Below are 21,623 nucleotides of genomic sequence, written 5' to 3'. Positions count from 1 at the left end.
TGTATCCCGGGTTCACGGATGAGGAAACTGATGGCAGAAAGTACACAGCTAGTCATGCAGAGGTGGGATTTGGTCGATGCCTTGTACAATTCCAAGTACGGCACCAAGCGGCAACCTAATGGGGCTGGGTGGGCGTATCCTAGCGATTAGGAGGATGGTAGCGGCTCCCTGGGTCCTTGAGGGTGTGCTGAGATACACTAAGTCCTAGCTTGGTCAGCTCCCAGCAGGCTTCCCCCTGTAGATGGCACCCTGCCATCCTTTGAAGACGGGTGGCATTGAGGATACACCCACAGTGCAGAGGCCCTAGAAACAAAAGTTAACCAGAAAGACCTTTGGACTTTGTTATGAGACCAGTCACTTGGTGACTCAGAAACCAAAAGAGTCACCTCTAACATGGGCACCAAATCTTCTTGCATAGCATCGTGCTTTTACAAATCCCTTCTCCTCCATGGTCTCATGTAACTGCAGAATGAAAACTACTCTGTAAGGTTGCCACTATCCTAATCGTGCATCAGGGTAAACTGAGGACCAGTGATGACCAATGAGGACAATGTGTAGACTGTTTCTTGTGTTTGGGGTACTTGATATCTAACATAATTCTTACAACAGCCCTAGGAGGTAGGCATTGGTTGTTTTATTTTACAATAGGGGAAACCAGAACTTACGAGAGGTTAAGTAACTTCCCCGAAAGTAAAACAGAAATTTAAGAGGAAGGCTCTCCCTGATCCAAACTCACTCTTGGGGCACCTGGGTGGCTCAGTCGGTTAAGTGTCCGACTTCGGCTCAGGTCATGATCTCGCGGTCCGTGAGTTTGAGCCCCGTGTCGGGCTCTGTGCTGACAGCTTGGACCCTGGAGCCTGCTTTGGATTCTGTGTCTCCCTCTCTCTCTGCTCCTCTCCTGCTCTCTCTCTCTCGCTCGCTCTCTCTCAAAAATAAATAAACATTAAATTTTTGTTTAAAAAAACTCACTCTTTTCCAGTTACTCTACTGTTCCTTCAGATCCTGAGCCAACTTGAAAAACAGATGGAGGCAGTAGTTGCTGAGCAAGAAAGATTTGAAAGGTGGCATAAGCCATGATACTCTTCAAATTCAAATCTCCCTGTATGGAAGGAAGGCATTAATTCCTTAGCATGACTGGGAAAGAAAAACATTTGGATATTCCACTGGAGCTATTCAATAGGTTAAACTATCTATGTGAGTGTATTATTGTCGTGATCACCTTTTCACATTTCTCCACCTTCTTCATGAGGATAGTTTTGTGATAGGTAGCAATGAAAATGAAGCATCCAGAGAGGTTCTCCTTTTGGGTAACGTGCAGTAGGTAGCTCTGAACCTATTAGGAAGGACAAAGGATCCCTAGGTGAGTTGGAATTACTAGGCTTTTTCTTCTATGAGTCCATTTGCTGAGTCAGTGTCCAGACTGAGCACTGGGCAAAAAGGGCTACTAGGGGAAGAAGAAATCGGCCGGGATTTTGACAGCCATGTAGACTAGCCTGAGTGATTAGAGAATAGTAAAGCTCTGAAGTTTCCCTGTGGGACACTGATTGCTGGGGTAGTATAGGAGGTCGGTGGTCTGGGCTCTCAAGGCACAGTTTTTTAGTTCGTGAAAAGGAAAATACAGCTAGAGAAAAAAGCTTTCAAGAAACACATGGTAAGTATCCTCCTCAAGACATTTGCTACATATTTTGTTTGCATGTGAAGGGAGGTAAGAGTTAAGCTTAACACGTCAGAAGAGCAGAACTTTCAAGGCCAAGGAGACAAAGACCTGTCAGTCTCACAGTATGAGAAACTCAGGAGGACCATGCATGAGAGGGAAGCTTCTAGAAGGAGAAAGCTGCTAAAAAGAGGAAGCTGCAAGAAACACCTGCCATGTCTCACTCTTGAGATATCTGAATTTCTTTTTTTTTTTTAATGTTTACTTATTTTTGAGAAAGAGAGACAGAGTGCGAGCAGGGGAGGGGCAGAGAGAGAGGGAGACACAGAATCCAAAGCAGGCTCCAGGCTCCGACCTGTCAGCGCAGAGCCCAATGCGGGGCTCAAACCCATCAACCGTGAGATCATGACCTGAGCTGAAGTCGGATACTCAACTGACTGAGCCACCCGGGTGCCTCTCAACCTTGAGATATTTGAGACCAGAGGTGGACTAACCCTGGAATCCAGTTCCAGCCCAACTCAATTTCTGACTGGATTGAGGTGATTTGCCCCTGGTATCTGTCAAAGAGAAAATAGGACAATCCTTTCTGGAGAGGAACAAAAATGATTTTTAAGGCCTGGGATTCCTTTATATATGCTATCTGGAATCAATTTAAAAAATTACAAGACATGTGAATAAATAAGAAATCATGACCAATAAGCATGAGAAAAAACTCTAATAGAAGCACACTTATAGGGTGTTTTAGTCAGCTCAGGCTGCCATAACAAAATACTGCAGACTGGGTGGATTAAACAACAGACATTTATTTCTCATGCTTCCGGAGGCTGGGAAATCCAAGATCAAGGCACTGGCGATTCAGTTCCTAGTTGAAAGTCTCTTTAGCTTGCACATGGCCACCTTCTTGCTGTGTCCTCACATGGTGGAGAGAGGGAGCTCTGGTATTTCTTCTTCTTTATAAGCTTATTAATCCCATCATGAGGGCTACATCCTCAGGACTTCATCTGAACCGAATCGCCTCCCAAAGACCCCACTTCCAAATACCATGACGACGAGGGTTAAGGCTGCAGCATGTAATTGGTGTGGGGGGCACAAACATTAGGTCTATAGCACAGTAAAGAGTCTGACTCCTTTTTTAACTTTTGAATGCTGACAGCTTTTTAAAAAGAAGTTTATATATTTATTTTGAGAGAGAGAGAGAGAAAGAGAGAGAGAGCATGAGCAGGGGAGAGGCAGAGAGAGAGAGAATCCCAAGCAGGCTCTGCACTGCCAGTACAGAGCCCGACATGGGGCTCCTCTCATGAATAGTGAGATCATGATCCGAGCTAAAATCAAGAGATGGAATGCTTAACCACTGAGCCACCCAGGTGTCCCTGAATGCTGACAGCTTTTAAGCCCCACCACTCCCTCTTTCCTTACTTTAGACTTTGGCCAGCTCATAAGAAAGCCTAAGTGCCCCATCCATTCGTCTCAGCACGAAGTTCAAACCATGCAAGCCTTGGTCCATGCATGGGAACACTTATCCCTAGTCCCACTCTCCAATGATATCCCAGCCAGTCCCCTTTTTCTGCTCTCTTAAGCCATTTTTAGACCTGCTTGGGAAGTTTCCAGGCTGTCTCTAGAAATCCTCATATGTGTATAATAAATCTCATATCTTCTTGGTATGTGCTTTATGTCATCAGTCTTGACATTTGAACCAAATTTTGGTTGGAGGTATTCATTCCACCATTACAACTAGGATAATTTTTCTCTTGGAGTTATGAGACAAGAATTTAAAAATAACTATGATAAATAGAATATAAAGAGAATATTTAGAAAAAAAAGATGGGCATTTGAATGATGCAGGACTGATGCAGAGAATTGGAATCTATAAAAATTCAAATAGGCATTCAAGAACTAAAAAACCTTAGTATTTGAAATTAAGGATTCATTGAATGGATTTAGCTGCAGATGACAGGATTAGTGAGCTCAAAGACATGTGTATAGATGTACTCAAACTGAAGTACAGACAGAAAATAATGAAGATAATAGATCAGAGTATAAGACACATATTGGGACACTGTCATAATATCGATCATGCATCTAATTGGATTCTCAGAAAAAGGGAGGGAGAGAGAATAAGAAAAGCATATTCGAAGAGATAAAGGGCAAGAGTTGTCAGAATCAGAGAAAGACATCAACTCATAGATGCACAAAACTCAGTGAATCCCAAGTTAAAGAAAAACAAGGAAAACTACACAGAGGTGCAAACCAAAGACAATGAGAAAATGTTAAAAGCAACCAAGAAAAATTAAAACACATCATATTCCAAGGAGCAACAATGAGTTATGGCTGACATGTTGATTGCAACTATGAAATCTAGACGACAATGGAAAGGCATTTTTAACTGTACAAAAAAAAGTTCTATATCCTGTGAATTTTTTTTTTCAAAAATAAAGGCAATTCATGGTCCTCTTTCCTTTCCCTTTTCTTCTCTTCCATGTGTGAACAATTTAAAGCCATCAGGTGGGGCAGAGCAAGGCCCCACGGTGGATGCGTTTGTGAGCATGGTGTGGAGAGTGGAGGAAGCCATGGTGGCCCAGAGCAGGATGTCAGAGCCCAGACAGGATGAGAAGGGCATTCCCATGGGAGGGAAGCCAGATGTGGGATGTCAGATCCTGAGGAGGGGGGAGGAGGTTTGCGTTCAGTGAGAGAGGGAGTTATAAATATAGAAAAGGAGAAAACTGGAATGAACCCTGTGATGTTTATTTGCAAAAGAATATATCTGAGTGGATTCATCTATATATACACATATATTAATACATTATAATAATATATGCATAATAACAGATGTATAATAGATACTATATGTATGTATACATATGCATACATATTCTCAAGCTGTGTTCACACAGAGCCAGGAGTGGATACACCTCATTAGCAAGACCTAGATTTTGTTTTCTAAACAACGGTTTCAAAGAAAGAAGGCAGGGATCCCCAAAGAATGGCTGATTCCAGGACTGGGCAGGGAAAGTACAAGGCGAGTCTGGAGCATCCTGGGCCAAAATGCACAGAAGCGCTCAAAGAATAATGGGGACATGTCAGAAGGATACAGAAGCTGTCTTGAAGTGGCTTCCACCGATTGAATCGGGGACATCTGAAAATCAAAATAAATAGTAAATTGGATTATAATCCTTTGGATAAAATAAGGAGCCACAAGTGTATATAAATAGTTAAATAGTAAAGCACAATGGGGACCAGGACTGTTTGTATAGTTTTAAGGTCCTTGCCCACGAAATGCTTGTTAGTTACAAAGGAGAAAAGAATAACGTGCAGTGTTCGGAAAGCTGTCAGACCCCACCATAATCAAACAACCAAAGTATGCATCATCAGCGATGGCCCAAATTGATATACAGCACCTGATGGGACGCAATGAAAATTTAGCACCATTTCTGTGACATGCCTGCCAAATGTGAAGAATCTGACTATAATGCTTGCAAATCAGACTATCAGACAAATACACATGGCGGTGGGGCGGGGGTGGGGGGGAGCATTCTGTAAAATGGCTAGCCTGTAATCCATAAATGCATCAAGGTGAGGAAAGGTTGAGACGCTGGTCCAGACTGAAGGAGACTAAGAAGGCATGATAACCCATGACAACTGAAATTTCTGATATAACGCATGATTCCTTTTCTGAAGGAATTATCAGGACAATTGACAAATCTTAACTGGGGGCTTGGATAGGATGGGAATGCATCATTAGTAACTGCCTGATTTTGAAGTCCGTACTGTGGTTATGCCAGAAAACACTATAGGAAACATATGCTACAGTATTCAGGGGTACTGGGTTGGCAAAATACTCTCAAATGGGTCAGGAACAAACATTTCTCTGTATTGGACATTGTACTTTTCCATAACTGTGTGACAGTTTCAAAGCTTTCAAAGGTAACAATTAAAAGATGAAGGCAGGGCGCCTGGGTGACTCAGTCAGTTGAGCGTTCCGCTCTTGATTTCGGCTCGGGTTGTGATCCTAGGGTTGTAGGATTGAGCCCTGTGTCAGGCTCCGCATTGAGTGTGGAGCCTGCTTAAGCTTCTCTCTGTCTCTCTCTCTCTGTCTCTCTCTGTCTCTCCCTCTGCCCCTTTCCCTTGCTTGTGCACTCTCTAAAATTAATTTAATTTAATTTTAAAAATGAAGGCAAAGACATTTTCACGCTAATGAAGTCAGAGGACTCACCACCAGCAGACTCCTGCTACAAGAAATACAAGGATGACAATTCCGAGTGGACACAGAACTGCAGAGTGGAACAGAGAATTCCAAGAAGCAAATATGTGCCAAGATATAAGAGGGTTGACTGTTTGAAGCCACAAGAATAACTATGGCTTGTGGGATTTATAGCGTATGTAGAGGTGAAACTTTTTTTTTTTTTAAGTAGGTTTCACACTCAGCCCGATGCAGGGCTTGAACTCACAACCCTGAGATCAAGACTTGAGATGAGATCAAGAGTCAGACGTTTAACTGACTGAGCCACCCATGTCCCCCTAAAAGTAGAACATTTAACAACAGTATTACAAAAGGTAGGGTGGGTACACACGAGTGTAGATTTCCTCTATTATTTGTGAAATGGGAAAGCTTCCAATTTATAAGGTAGACTCCAAAAGTCGATGATGCCTCTGAGTTAACCGCTAAAAATTAATAGAAATAAAACTAAAAGTGTAACAGAAGAGGCAAAATACAGGAGCGCCTGGGTGGCTCAGTCGGTTGGGCGTCCGACTTCGGCTCAGGTCATGATCTCACGGTTGGTGAGTTCGAGCCCCACGTCGGGCTCTGTGCTGACAGCTTGGAGCCTGGAGCCTGCTTCAGATTCTGTGTCTCCCCCTCTCTCTGCCCCTCCCTGCTCATGCTCAGTTTCTATCTCTCAATAATGAATAAACATTAAAAAAAATGTTTTTTAAAAAAGAAGAGGCAAAATACAATAAACATGCACAAAAGGAGAAATGAAGGTTTAAAGGAGCGGTGTCATAAATTTTTAAAAAGAAACAAGATTGTAGATCGAAGCTCCACTCAGTAAACTGATGGTAAAAATTATGTCATGCAAGCACTTACCAAATGAAAGGTGTGGCTCGATTAATATCAGACAAAGTAGACTTTAGAGTCAGAAGTAGGAATGGTGGTAAAGAGCGATGTTTCATAATGATAAAAGGACTAATTCAACAGGAAGACGTAACAATCATAAATTTGTACTCACCTAATAACAGGGCTGCATGAAGCAGAAAGTTGACAGAACAAAAGAGACAAGTGGGCAAATTTGTAACCATGGTGGAGGTTTTAACGAATCTCTTTCAGCAACTGATAGAAAAAACAGATAAAAAAATCAGTAAGTATATAGAAAATATGAATGACAGAGTTAATCACCTTGACTTTAATAGACAGCTATAGAACGCTGCACCCAACAGCTGGAGAATACATGTTCTTCTCTCCAAGTGCATTTTTACCAAAATAGAACATGTATTGAACCGTAAAGCAAGTTATAACAAATTTCAAAAGATGAACTCATGCTGGGTATGATCTCCGACCAAAGTGGAATGAAACTGGAAATGAACAAAAGAAAGATTGTTAGACCTCAAATGTTTGCATGTTAAGCAGAACTTTTAAATAACCCGAGGGTCAAAATATTTTGAACTGAATGAAAATCAAAATATTGCATACAAACACTGAGATAAAAGCCAATGCAGTGATTAGAAAGAAATTTTAGGTTTCATTTTATTTTATTTTGTTTATTTATTTATTTTGAGAGAGAGAGAGAGAGAGAGAGAGAGAGAGAGACAATGAGGGAGGAGTAGAGAGAGGGAGAGAGAGAATTCCAAGCAGTCTCCGTGGTGGTGTGGACCCTGACACGGGGCTGGAACCCATGAACCGTGAGATCATGACCTGAGCTGAAATCAAGAGTCAGACGCTTAACTGACTAAGCCACTGAGGCCCCCCCAAGAAATTTTAAGATTTAAATGCATGTATGATAAGAGAAAATAGTTTAAAACTACTTACCTAAATTTCCATCTCAAGTTAGAAAAAGAACAGTAACTTTAAATCCAAAGAAAGAAGACAGAAGGGAAAATCAAAATACAAACCAAAGTCAATTTAAAAATAAAGCAGATATGGCGTGCCTGGGTGGCTCTGTCGGTGGACCACAGGACTCTTGATCTTGGGGTTGTGAGTTTGAGCCCCACAGTGAGGGCAGAGATTACTTAAAAATACATAAAGCAGATGTACAAAAGAGAAGGTTAGCAAAACAAAAAGCTGGGTTATTAAAAAGGTAATGAATCTGGGGCTCCTGGGAGTCTCAGTCACTTAGGCCACTGACTCTTGATTTTGGCTCAGGTCATGATCTCACAGTTCGTGAGTTCAAGCCCCATGTCAGGTTCTGCACTGGTGTCGAGGAGCCTCCTTGGGATTCTGTCTCTCCCTCACTCTCCCTCTCGTCGGCTCCTATTCTCTGTCTATATATAAATAAATAAATAAACTTAAAAACAAGTAGAGATTTTTTTCAAAGGTAATGAATATGATAAACACCAAGATAAAAAGAGAGATAACAAAAGTTGTCAATATCAGCAAGGAAAAAGATCCTACAGATATTAAAAGATAAGAAAAGGTTTATTATAAAAACCTTTATGACAGCAAGTTTAAAAACTTAGACTAAATTTTGATGAAGTCCAATTCATCTGTGTTTTTCTTTTGTTGTCTGCATTTTTGATGTCAAATCTATGAAATTGTTGCCAGTCTATGAAATTGTTGCCCCCTCTGTTTTCTTAGACGACTTAAAGTTTTAGCTCTTAGGGGCGCCTGGGTGGCTCAGTCGGTTAAGCGTCCGACTTCAGCTCAGGTCACAATCTCGCGGTCCACGAGTTGGAGCCCCGCGTCGGGCTCTGGGCTGATGGCTCAGAGCCTGGAGCTTGCTTCCGATTCTGTGTCTCCCTCTCCCTCTGCCCCTCCCCCGTTCATGCTGTGTCTCTCTCTGTCTCAAAAATAAATAAATGTTAAAAAAAAATTAAAAAAAAAGGTTTTAGCTCTTAAATGTAGGCTTTGATCTATATTTAGTTAATTTTTGAGCCTGATGTTAGTTAAGGGTCTGATTTCTTTTACATGAAGATATCCAGTTTTCTAGCACCAGTTGTTGAAAGGACTTTTTTCCCCATCGCATGATCTGGGCAACCTTGTCAAAAATCAGTTGACCAAGGGGCACCTGGGTGGCTCAGTCGGTTGGGCGTCTGACTTCAGCTCAGGTCATGATCTCACGGTCCGTGGGTTTGAGCCCCGCATCGGGCTCTGTGCTGACAGCTCGGAGCCTGGAGCCTGCTTCTGATTCTGTGTCTCCCTCTTTCTCTGCCCTTGCCCTGCTTGTGCTCTGTCTCTCTCTCTCTCAAAAATAAATTAACGTTAAAATTTTTTTTTTTTAAATCAATTGACCATGTATGGGAGGGTTTATGTCTGGGATCTCTGTTCTATTCTGTTGGTGGATATAATTGTACTTATACCAGTACCGTACTGCTTCAGTTACTATAGCTTTGTAGCAAGTTTTGAAACCCAGAAGCGTGAGACGTCTAACGTTCTTTTTCAACGGTGTTTTGACTGTCTGAGGTCCCTTGGAATTCATATGGATATGAATCTGAGGCTCAGCTTTTCCGTTTTTTTTGTGAAAAAGACTGCTGATATTTTGATAGGGATTGCAGTGAATTTATAAATAGCTTTGGCTCATGTGTGTAATCTTTGACACAGAATAGTATTATCTATTATTTGTGGATGCACGAATAAGTGGAAGGAATAGCTTGGACATCCCGAAGTTGAAATACCGGTTTCCTCCAGGGGTAGAAGCGTTAAGCCTAGAAAGACAAAAGAGACTGGAAGGGGATACACATGGAACTTCAGTTATACCTGGAGTGTTTTATGTCTTTAAAAGATAACAGGAAATGGGGCGCCTGGGTGGCTCAGTCGGTTAAGTGGCCACCTCTTGATTTCAGCTCAGGTCGTGATCTCACAGTTGTGGGATCGAGTCCCGCGTTGGGCTCCGCACGGAGCTTGCTCAAGATTTTCTCTCCTTCTCCCTCCACCCCTCTCCCCTGCTCAAGCTTTCTCTCGCTCTCGCTCTCTCTCTCTCCCTTTGAAAGCGATAAATAAATACATAAATAAATAAAATGGGAAGTAAATTTTTTTTCAAATTATTACTACTGATTAGATGGTAAATGGATGTATGCTATTTTGCTCTCTACACTTTTCTGTAGTTCGAAACTTCTCATCATAGACAAGAGAGATTACATGATGGGGGCCAGCTGGGAGGCCCCTCCTGAGAGGCTCTCACCTGTCCTGCTGCCCTCCATCGGGTCCCCTTATACTGTCACCGCTCTACCTGTCCACCAGGAGCCCATTCACGGAAGTGAATTTATTTTTATTTTTATTTTTTCTTTCCAAGTTTTTATTTAAATTCGCACTAGTTAACATATAGTGTAATATTAGTTTGGGGTATAGAATTTAGTGATTCATCACTTACGTATGACACCTGGTGTTCATCACGACAAATGCCTGCGTGGAGGTGAACTTAAAATACAGGTGGGACTTGACTTTGATCCTATCTCCCCAGGTGAGGCTCGGGGAACAAATTCCAACCCACCAAAGGTTTAGACCTTCCAGTCAGTTCTTCAGCGGCTACTTCCAAATAGCAACAGGGAAATTAGGATTGCCAGACATCTGAAGAACACTCAACCCTGAAGGGAAGAGATAAATTAGAATAGAATAGAATAGAATAGAATAGAATAGAATAGAGCAACCTGGAAGAACAGAGAAAGTCTGTGCACAGGGAAGAAAACTTTTATTTTTTTTTTTAATTTTTTTAAAATGTTTTTTTATTTATTTTTGAGACAGAGAGAGACAGAGCATGAATGGGGGAGGGGCAGAGAGAGAGGGAGACACAGAATCGGAAGCAGGCTCCAGGCTCTGAGCCAGCATCAGCACAGAGCCCGACGCGGGGCTCGAACTCATAGACCGTGAGATCGTGACCTGAGCTGGAGTCGGACGCTTAACCGACTGAGCCACCCAGGCGCCCCAGGGAAGAAAACTTTTAAAGAAACAAATACAAAAATTCTCCCAAAGTTCTAGTGTGGATACTTTTCCAGTGATTAGAGAAGATATTTGCATCCATGATATAAGAACAAGATGCTCTAAAAAGGGAGCACTTGGGGGGGGGGGTGCCTGGGGGGCTTAGTCGGTTAAGCGTCCAACTTCAGCTGAGGTCGTGAACTCACGGTTTCGTGAGTTCAAGCCCCACGTCAGGCTCTGTGCTGACAGCTCAGAGCCTGGAGCCTGCTTCAGATTCTGTGTCTCCCTCTCTCTGCCTCTCCCCTGCTTGTGTGCTCTCTCTCTCTGTCTCTCTCTCAAAAAAAATAAATAAATATTAAAAAAAAATTTTTAAGTAAAAAAAGAAAAGGAAAAGGGAGCACTTGGTGCACCTGGGTGGCTCAGTCAGTTAAGCGTCTGACTCTTGACTTCAGCTCAGGTCATGACTTCACAGTTAGTGAGATCGAGCCCCATATCAGGCTCTGCACTGACAGTGTAGAGCCTGCTTGGGATTCTCTCTCTCCCTCTCTCCCTCTCTCCCTGCCTCTTCCCCACCCACGTGCATGCACAAGTGATCTCTTTCTCTCTCTCAAAATAAATAAATAAACATAAAAATAAATCAAAAAGGAGCACACAGTAAAAACACTTACAAAAAAAGAGAATGCGTAAGAAAAAATAAAATAAAAAACATCACTAAAAGAGGAGAGTATGAAACTGTGAAATCACCCAGAAAGCATGGGAAAAACACAGAAATGGATCACGGAGGAAGAGAGGAGAGTGGAGAAGAAAATAAAGACTAGTCCCCGGAAGCCCAAAATATGAACCAAAGGAATTTCAGCAATTGAGAATAGAGAAAATTGTCAATCGAAGGATTCAAGAGAATTCCCCTGCAATGAAAGGAAGGAACCTGCAGAGCCACACGGCCTGCCAGACATCTGCGGACCCAGCAAGGCAAAGGGCTGTGCGATTTCAGAACCCGTGGGATAAGGAGAAGGCGTCACGGTGTCCAGGGGAAGCGGGTCAGGCGCACAGAATCAGGAATCAGAGCTGTTTGGGATCTCCCCATGGGAACGCTGGAAAGCTAGAGCCTTAGCCTTAGAGCGTAGCTCTCAAAACTGTGAAGGACCAGGATTTCCAACAGCATTTGTTACTGTCGCTACATAACAAAACTTGCTGGCTTAGAACAATGCACATTATTATTTCACAGTTTCTGAGGGTCAGGAAGTCAGGAGCGGCTTCGCTGGGTGCCTCTGGCTCAGGGTGTCTCTTAAGGCTGCGACCGGCTGGGTAATGGCATTGCAGTCAGATGAAGGTTCAGCTGGAGCAAAGGAATTTGTTTCCAGGCTCATACATGTGGTTGTTGGCACAAGGCTGCAGGTCCCTGCTGCAGAGACCGCTCCGTGCGGCTGCTCACGCCCTGCCCCAGTGAGTGATCCAACAGATCTGGAGACCCCGAGACAGTGTGTCATCAACTTTTATCCGGGGAGTGATGCTCCCTCACTTCTGCCATGTCCCAGACTTCAGAACGCTCCAGTTCTGCCAAGCCACACAGTAGAGTCACATTCTGGTCCTCGTGGGAGAGTGTCCGGCTGCAGCCTGTGACGTGCTGGAGTACTCGAGGATTCCGGAAGCCTCTTCATTCTAATCGTGGCCACCTCCCAAAGCCCTGCAGCCTCTGCATTTCGCTGCGTGCCGAGGCTCCTTCCAGTCCTGTTCTCTACCTGGACCCCACTCGGAAGCGAGGCACAGGGACCCAATCATTTAGGGAGGGACAGGACCAAGAAACAAATACTTGGGTCTCCCCATTATCTGAAACCTTGGTGTTTCTAGGGCACAGGGATGTGGGGATGCAGGGATAATAGAATGTAAAGATATTCCTGGAGTTCAGCTGTTCTTTCATTCATTCTGCATTTTTGGTGCACCTTCCAGGCTTGCTAGAAACACTGGGATAAAATATGGATCCTGTCCTTGAGGGCTCAGGGAGGAAGGAGGTAGCTGATTAACCAGTAATTCCAGTCCCAGAACACGAGGGTAGCATGGATGTAAAAAAAAAAAAAAAAAAAAAAATTAAAGGGTTCATAACCCTAACATACAACAGACGTCTCAGAATTGATAAGAAAATTCAAACATAGAGTACTAATTTCATATTGCTGCTTGCTCTAACAAATTACCACCAAACTGGTGGCTTGAAAACAACTCCTTTAGTTCTGAAGGTCAGGAGTCCAAAATGAGTCTCACTGGGCTCAAATCAAAGTGTTGGTAGGTCTTCATTCCTTCTAGAGGCTCTTGGGAAAATCCATTTCCCAGACTCTTCCAGCTTCTAGAGGCTGCCTGTATGCCTTAGCTTTTGGTCCCTTCCTCTACCTTCAAAGCCAGCAGTATCAGGCCGAGTCCTTCCCATGCTGCCCCTCTCTGACTCTCGCCTGCCTCCCTTTTCCATTTCAGAGGACCCTTGTGATTATACTTGGGTCCCCCAGATAATCTGGGGTGATTTTCCATTCTCAAGGTCAGCTGACTGACAACTTAATTCCACCCACAACCGTAATTCCCCTTTGCCATGTGACCTAATATATTCACAGATGTGGGGATTAGGACATGGAAAATTTAGGGGGGGCCATTATTCTGCCCACCACACATACCAACAGAAAAGAAAGCAATTCATAAGAGAAGTGCAAACAGCACCTGAATCTATGAAAAGACAGTCACTTTTCCCAAAAGCCAAGAAAGTAAAAGTTAGCCCAGCAAGGAGATCCCGTGCTCAGCCTCCAGATGGCAAGTGTGGAAAAGGTTAACACCCTCTAGGGCTGAATAGAACATGGGAGATGGGCATTTCTGTGGCCTGCTGGGGGAGGACTGTAGCTACCACATTTGGGGGAACATAATCTGATGGTCCATCAAACTCAGAATACACTGACATTCAAATGTTGCAAGCCCACGTACAGGAATTCATTCCCTTTAGAAATAACACCTTGCCCCTGAATTAAAAAATGCCCATGTGTCAGACACTGGGGGTGTAGCCCAGGCCCCTGCTCTCATGGGGCTGACGTTCTTATGGGAAAGGCAGACCACAAAGAAACCAAGAAAGAGAGAAGCCAGACACGTACTGGGTTGGGACGAGGGCCGTGTATTCCTTTCCCAGGGCTGCCGTAACAAATGGCCACAAACTTAGTGGCTTAAAGTAACAGAATCAAATATTCCCCCATAGTCCTGGAAGCCAGAAGTTCAAAATCAAGGTGTTGGCAGGCATGGTTCCTTCTGGAGGCTCTGAGCTTGGAGAATCTGTTCCTTGCTTCTCTCCTGGCTTCTGGTGGCTCTCAGCAAACCCCCGTGTCCCTTGGCTCATAGGCACATCACTGCAGTCTGCATCCCATGGCGTTCTCTTCTCTCTGTGTGTCTTTTTGCCCAAATCTCCCTCTTTTTATGTGGACACGAGTCATTGGGTTAGGGTTCATCCTTTCCTAGGATGACCTCATCTCAACTTGACTGCACCTGCGAAGATGACTCCCAAATAAGGGCACATTCACAGCTACTAGGAGTTACTTCAATACATCTTTTTAGCGGACACAAGTCAAGCCTCGACAGGCTCTCCAGAGAATTGACAGAAGACAATAATGAGAGAGTGAGGGTGGCTGCTTGAACTTGGATGAGCAGGAAGGCTTCTCAAAGGAGGGGGCATTGAACCTGAGCTCTGAGCAGCAAGGAAGAAGTCAATGAAGATCAAGGAAGAATGTTCTAGGGGAGGAAACGGCTGGCCCAATGGCCTCGAGGCAGGATCGGGCTTGGCCAGTTCAAGGCCCTGCAATCAGGCCAGCAGAGCAGGCACTAGTGGGCACGGAGGGTGTTCCGGGGGGAGCTCAGAGAAGGCGCAGGGCCAGATGGTATAGACCTTGAAGCTCAGGGAAAGGAGTCTGCATTTTGTCTTGGAGGAGGAGAGTGACACAATCTGAGCTGTTTGTCAAAGACTGCGGCATGTGATGTATGTACGAGGGTGTGTATCACACGACTGTTCCCAAAACACTGGAAATTCCCTGTGTATTCAGGGGACTGGGTGAATGACCTATGCTATGTTCATTCTGTGGCTTCGGAGTTCGAGCTATCCATATCCACCTGCAAAGATGTTCTTGATATACGAAGTAAAAAAGCAAGGTGTCTAATATCTCTGTGTGTCTTCTTTAAGTTTGGTTTTAATTTAATTTTTTTTTCAGTAATCTCTACACCCACCATGGAGCTTGAACTCCCAACCCTGAGATCAAGAGTCACATGCTCTTGTGACTGAGCCAAGCAGGCGTCCCAGTATGGGTGTGTGTGTCTCCTTTTTTTTAAACAGGTTTCTTTTTTTTTTTTTTTTTTTTTTTTTAATTTTTATGTATTTTTGAGAGAGAAGGAGACAGAGTGTGCGCGGGAGAGGGGCAGAGAGAGAAGGAGACACAGAATCCGAAGCAGGCTCCAGGCTCTGAGCTGTCAGTGCAGAGCCCGACGCGGGGCTCGAACCCACGAACCGTGAGATCGTGACCTGAGCCGAAGTCGGACGCTTAACGGACTGAGCCACCCAGGTGCCCCTGTGTGTGTGTGTGTGTGTGTGTGTGTGTGTGTGTGTGTCTTCTCAAGGCAGCAAAAGCCTCTGCGATGCTTGAATGCAATCTGTGCACAGGCCACAGAGGCGAGCCTTGAGTCGATTTGGGTTCTCCTAACCAAACCCTTGCTACCAGTGGATCTCCCTTGAAGGCTCTGGTTTATAACACCTGTCCCTGGTCATAACAGTCTTTTAATGTGGTATATCTCATTTATGAGGCTCTGTCCTCCCCTGGACATGTGTAGAACTGTAGGATGTTGGGGGATGAGTGGCCTTTCTAAAGGTCTCCTTGTCTGGCCCCCCATTTTACAGATAGAGGAGCTGAGGCCCAGAGAAAGAATGATCATTCAGCAAGCCAGTGGCAGTGGTGGGATCCAAATCCAGGGAATCTCTTGAATTCGTTCCTCTGGCCCTGCTGGAATGCTGCCCTTGGAATGTAAGTTTTCTAGGTCGTTGTCCTACAGAGATACAGACCGCATCCATCCATTCACACACAACAGCAGCAGAGTCCAGCCTTACAGGCTGGGAACACAGTCTGATTCCCATCTCTGGAACCCAAATGCTCGTTTACAAGGGCTCACGTTGGAAAGCGTTGTTCTACGAAGTCAGCTTGTTTGTTCTGTCCACCACCTTCCCCGAGAGGCTGCTCTGTGACGAGCTCCTACCTTGCACAGTCCCCTCCTGCTGGCTCACCATGGCTCTCCTAGTGCTCCAGCGGGCTTCAACGTCCAGACAAGCGTGATCCAGGCGCTCCTTTGGACCGCGATGGAGAAGGTCCCTGTTCCCACTTGGTCTGGGGAGACAAGGAAGCCAGGAGTCTCAGACATTTGGAGTCGCGTCTGTACAAAGGGTTGAACTAAATAATGTCCAGGTTACGCTACGTGAATCCTTCCTCCCGGCCTCTCCAAGACTGATTCCTCATGGAAGCTGGCCTCGACCTCAAGCCTGCGGTGGTATCTTTTTGTGGTCTCCCGCGCATGCATTGGGGCCTGTCCTCCCTTCCTTTTAGACTCCACACGCTCAAAAAAATCTTTGTTCGTTAATCGACCTGGAAAGTGAAATGACTCTGAACCTGCATTCTCTGAGAGGTCCAGGATGCAGCCCTAATAAGGGCTCAAATTTCTCCGGATTTTCCCATTTTCAAGTTGGGTGCTGCGTCCCCACGTTCAGGTCGCTCATTGGTAAAAATCTTAGGACACCTAAAGAAAATTGGGTGGACACCTAAAGAAAATTAGGACGGGAAGGGTTTTGTGTAATAGCGTCCAGCTGGAACCAACCCTCTTGTCCATGACCGTAGAACGGATGCATACATTGAAGTTTGGCCACGCAGTGGAGTAATCCACAGCACCCAGAACCAATGACCCAAATAATAGGCAAAGTGTGATTTACTCTCAAAAACTGTTACAGTAAATGAAAGAAGCTGAACTCAAAAGAACACAGAGATAGGATTCCGTTTACATAAAGCTTAAAAGCTGGCAAAATTGAACTATCGTGTTTCAGGTCACAAGCTTAGTTGGCTGTGTAAAATTATAAAGAAAAGACACAAGTTCTCATACTGGCCAACTTTGAGGGGAAGGGAGGTCGTGAGTGGGAAGGGCTTCGGGGACCCGCGATCCCGATTCTCGAACTGGCCTACGATTTAGTCACTAATAGTTTGTTAAGCTGTATGGTTATTTTGTAACACCTATTTCTCTAGGTATCATATTTTAAAATACAAAAGGCTGATCACTACATGGTATGCATGAAACTAATTTTACACGGTATGTTAGCTAACTGAAATTTAAATCAAAACTTATCAGAAATAAATTAGAATATCAAGTAAAATAAAATAAAATAAAATGGCCAAAAAAATTAAGTCCATAAATTGAAAACCAGGATAGGATTTATTTATTTATTTATTTATTTATTTTTGAGAGCGAGAGTGCGAGTGGGAGAGGGGCAGAGAGAGAGGGGGACAGAGGATCCAAAGCGGGCCGTGCGCTGACCACAGTGAGCCTGACGCGCGGCTCGAACTCACGAACTGTGAGATCACGACCTGAACCAAAGTCAGACGCTTAACCAACTGAGCCACCCAGGATAGGACTTAATGTTAGGGTTTGTGGGGACTAAGTCTGAGGTCCTATGGAGGGTATTTAGGGGAGTTGGACTTTCTCTCTTTCTCCTCCTTGTCCCCCTCCTTCCTCCCTCCTTCAGTACCTCTCCCTCTTGTACTTTCCTTTCTCTACCACAAAAAGCCCCCATCCTTACCCCTTTGCTTAGCATGGGCAGGTCCTCTGCTCCCAGCCTTTCATCCCTTCCAAGAGCTAGAAAATGCTCTCTAAATTCAGATCCAAGGAAAAGAGCATCCCATTGACCACTGCTGTGTGCCGGCTGAGGACCGGCTGGGGAGGAGCGGGTGAGGAAGGGCAATCTCTGCTCAAGCCCTGGTGGCTTTGGTGGAGTGGCTGAGGGGGGCTTGTTTCTCAGGGAAGGGACAGGGCAGTCCCTCCAACGCAAGGAGAGGATGGCGTGGGGCGGGGCTCACAGATGGAGGGAGAGGTGGCAGAGGGAAGTGAATTAATTATCTCAGGCCCCAGTAGGAATGAGAAGCACCCAGAACTGGACCAGAAGAACCCAGGATGCCAGCTGCCCCTGGCTGTACGCGGCTGCTTTGGGGTCCCCAGACCCTGTCTTTTTCCCTGCCATCATGTAGAGCTGGCTCCTATTCCCGGCTTCGTCCGCAGAGGAAGCCAGGTCCCTCTCCTTGTTTGTGTTGGCAGCTGTCTCCAGCGGCCAGGCCCCTGGCCCTTCCTGAGGGAGCATGTCCGCAGATAAGCTAATGTTGGCATCTCCCCAAGAACTGTCATTATTTTGTTTCTAAAATATTTCTCTTATCCTCGCCTTGCCAGCATCTCCCCTCCCACGCCCTCCCCCCTTCCCTGGGAATCAGCTGAGGAGCAAAGGGTTTTCCTTATAAATCCTGCCCACCACCTCCAAGCGGCTCTCCTTGCCCCCCATGCGCTGCGGGAGCCGTCACCCTTCGCCCTGCTCTGCAGCCCGCGCCCCCACCCCCCTCCCGCAGTGCAGCAGTCCCCGCCTGGCTGTGGCCCTGCCTCCACCTGCGTCTCTCTGATCTTCCAAACTGCGAGGGGGCGGAGCCAGGCCTCCTGAGAAGAGAAATTGACAGCAGCCACCACGTGATCATCGCTGAGCACCTGCTTCCAACACAAAACCTTGTTTCATATTCACAAACCCCTGCCAAGGAGCAACTTCCTCTTCTGGCTTTGCAGCTGAGGCTTGGCGGTGGTGGCGGGGCGGGGGGTGGGGGGGCGTCAAGCGATCTCCCCCGGGTCCAGCAGTCCATATGTGGTAGAGCCGGAACTGGACCCCGTACCTGCCTGAGTTTGCGGCCCTGAGCCCGTCTGCCCTGTGAACCTCGGAAGCACGTTCTTTTAGGCTTGTCTTCTCATTTGTTTCTGAGCGGCAGACCCCGTTGTTACCATTCCCTTTTTACAGAAGAAACTAAAGACTAGAGAAATTGAATGACTAAGACTGCATTTGGGCCCTCTAGTTTCAAACCCAGAGGCTTGGTTGCTGCTGTGTCTTCATATTGGCTGTTCTGTTTTTCTAGGATCAAGCACTGCCCTGAATTCTGCCTTCCTTCTGTATTATCTGACTCCATTAGGAACAAATCTATCCATCTATCCACCCACTCACCCACCTATCCATCCACCTGCCCAGTATCTATCTGTCTATCTATCTATCTATCTATCTACCTCAGAGCCCATGTCATCAGAGCTCACAATCAAGTGGACAAAGATAGGTATGCACGCGCGTGCGCGCACACACACACACAAGTGTGAATATATACATACGTAAATAACCACTTATAAGCATGCTTCAGATACTGCTGGAGAGAGGTGTGTGTGCTGTGCCACCAGACTTTGAACTTGCACCCACTGATGGGGAGTCAGAAAAGCTCCTTCAGCAACCCTGTCCTGGCTCCCCCTCTGGCCAGATTTAGCCCTCACAACCAGGAAGACTGGAGAAAAGAAGCAGCCGGGCCTCGAGCCCTCAAGGAACGCTCATCTTTAAGAGAGAATCTCTGATGTCAGCTGGGTTTGTGGGAAGGAGCAAGGAGGCAAGGCCAGCAGCAGGGCCCTGCGTTTCCCAGGGAGAGGCTGAGAACACGTACGCCAGGAGACCATCTCGGCCTACCCTTTGCTTGCTCTGTGGTTTGGGAAAAGGACACAGCATCTCTGGGCTTGGCATGCCTCTTCTGCAGAATGACACAGTTTAATAGCAGCTGCCACCAGGAAATCTTGGGCTCCTGAGCCGGGGGTGGAGGATCAGTTCCCTTCCCCACATGGCCGTAATGCAGGGGGACAAGGCACCCTGTCCTTGTCTTGGGCTTTACTGCAGCCAAGAGGTTAGTACTCACCTTCCAGCTTGCCAGAGCTTCCTTTCCAATGAAGAAGGAGGAAGAGCGAGCCACTGTGTTTCCCTTTTCCCCAGGTCTGAATGGGAGACCTGAAAACTTTCTGCATTACTTCCTACCCACGCCGCACCCTCTCTCCACTAGAAGTGGTACCAAGGTGTTGTCCCCCACAAAGGAGGGAGCTCTGATTTCCGAGTTACCTTACCAGGGGTGACTTAAAGAGGGAACCCACCGCCTTAGGGGTCTGGCTCAGTATCACCTTCACTTCTGCTCTGTTCTCTGGAGCAAGCAACAGGAGAGCCTGGATTCAAGGACAGGGGAACTGACCCCCCCCCGCCCCCTCCCCCCCCCCCCCCCCACACCCTTGAGGAAGGAGCTGCAAAGTCACTGCAAGGGCTTGGAGGGGGAGGAGTAAATGTTTCTGCTGCTGTTTGCAATCTACCTCGGACACCACTGAGGGCTCTGGGCCAACACCCACTGTTCCTCCTGCGTGCCCTGGAGGTGGGAAAAAGGAAGAGTTAGAGGAAGAGGGTCAGGTGGGATTGCCCCAGGTTCTGCTGACCCCAATCCAGGCTTTCTCACACTGGGGTCAGCAGCTCCTTGAGAATTTTTTTTTTTATTTCATTTTGATGTTAATCTAAAAACACATCTAGATGTGTCTGCATAGCTGCCCCTTCCCATTGGGAATTTCAACTCGGGTGTATATATTTTTTTAAATCCATGGTGCAGGGGATCCAAGCAGCAAAATTTTGATGGTCACTGGAGATGGACGGAAGAGGCAGCCAGATGCTTATCAGGGCACAGGGCATGAACATGGCTCCTCAGGGGTTCAGGAGACCAGAGCAGAGGGAACTGAGTCAAGACATGACAGAGCTGAACTGGGAGGACAGAACCTCCTCCCAGCAGCTAGGAGGGTGTCTAACATCGTCAGTGGCAACTTCGTATCTGCCAACTCATTATCTGCATCTGCCGTCTTGAGGTAGTGCTATCCGTGTCTGGGAGCAGTGAGGCTGGGAGGGGACACTGGGTGGGCAGGGGGGACACGTGCTTGGGTAGAATCAGTTTCTGAAGGGGACTGAGGGTGGAAGCTGGGTCAGAACATCTGAGTCCCCAGCAGCCTGACACAATGAGGACTTTGTTACTGACAGTAGCCCCTTTGCGTGCTGGGTTCCAGGAAACCACTATTACCCCTCCAATACTCAGCAAGAGAAGCATTGCTATTTCTACTTAACAGATGAAGACAGTGGTTCAGAGAGGTTAGGCAAGCTGCTCAAGGCCACACAGCATTCTGCCAACTCTGTCCTATTCCGTAGCCAGGACTCTGCCGGTTTCAACTCGGCCCCCTCCCCCGGGTTGCTCCTGTCTTGGGTGGAGGAGCCCCCATCCCAGGACTTCTCAGGGGCCCAGGTGAGAAGCGGATGCATTTGCCCCACCTTTACCCTTGCGAGCCTGCCAGGCAACCCAGCTCATAATTAGGTAATTAAGTCTTCGAGTAAATACTGGAGAAGTCCAACCTGTTTTTGTATCGTTGCAGGAAAACAAAGTCTCAGGAGCTTTCCAGTAAGTTCAGAGAGTTTCTGGCTCGGCAGGGAGTAAACAGGGACAAGTAACTTCGGTCCTGTCCCTCCCCACAGCCACCCCCTTCTGCCTTCCCCACATCAGTCACGGAACCAGCACATTGTTTGTTCTCCAGAGTGCTTTGGTGTGACCTGAGGTTTGGTGAGGGCAGCCAGGCCGGCTTCCTGGGGTCGCTGTGTTTCCGGGAGTCCTCAGGCCAGGAAGCACCTCCGTATTCAGAAATGCCAGTCATGGTGTTTCTCACACTTGACGCCAGGCTCTGCGGGCCACAGTGGGTGGGGGCAGGCCAGGCCTGGGGCTTAGTGAGCTTCTGGATCCCCAG

General features: G+C 46.3%; 1 long non-coding RNA gene across 1 annotated transcript; it reads right to left on the bottom strand.

Moving 5' to 3' along the window:
* Positions 1–2,437: 2,437 nt before the first annotated feature.
* Positions 2,438–20,029, bottom strand: LOC132673015 (uncharacterized). The gene is made up of 4 exons (XR_013557080.2): positions 19,727–20,029; positions 15,972–16,099; positions 6,877–6,977; positions 2,438–4,787 (listed from the first exon to the last, which is right to left on the bottom strand). It is a non-coding gene; the product is annotated as an uncharacterized LOC132673015 (long non-coding RNA).
* Positions 20,030–21,623: the final 1,594 nt, after the last annotated feature.

Source organism: Panthera onca, chromosome C1 (genome assembly GCF_046562875.1).
Source record: "Panthera onca isolate mPanOnc1 chromosome C1, mPanOnc1 haplotype 2, whole genome shotgun sequence".
NCBI lineage: Eukaryota > Metazoa > Chordata > Mammalia > Carnivora > Felidae > Panthera > Panthera onca.
This window is presented reverse-complemented; position numbering and strand designations above follow the sequence as displayed.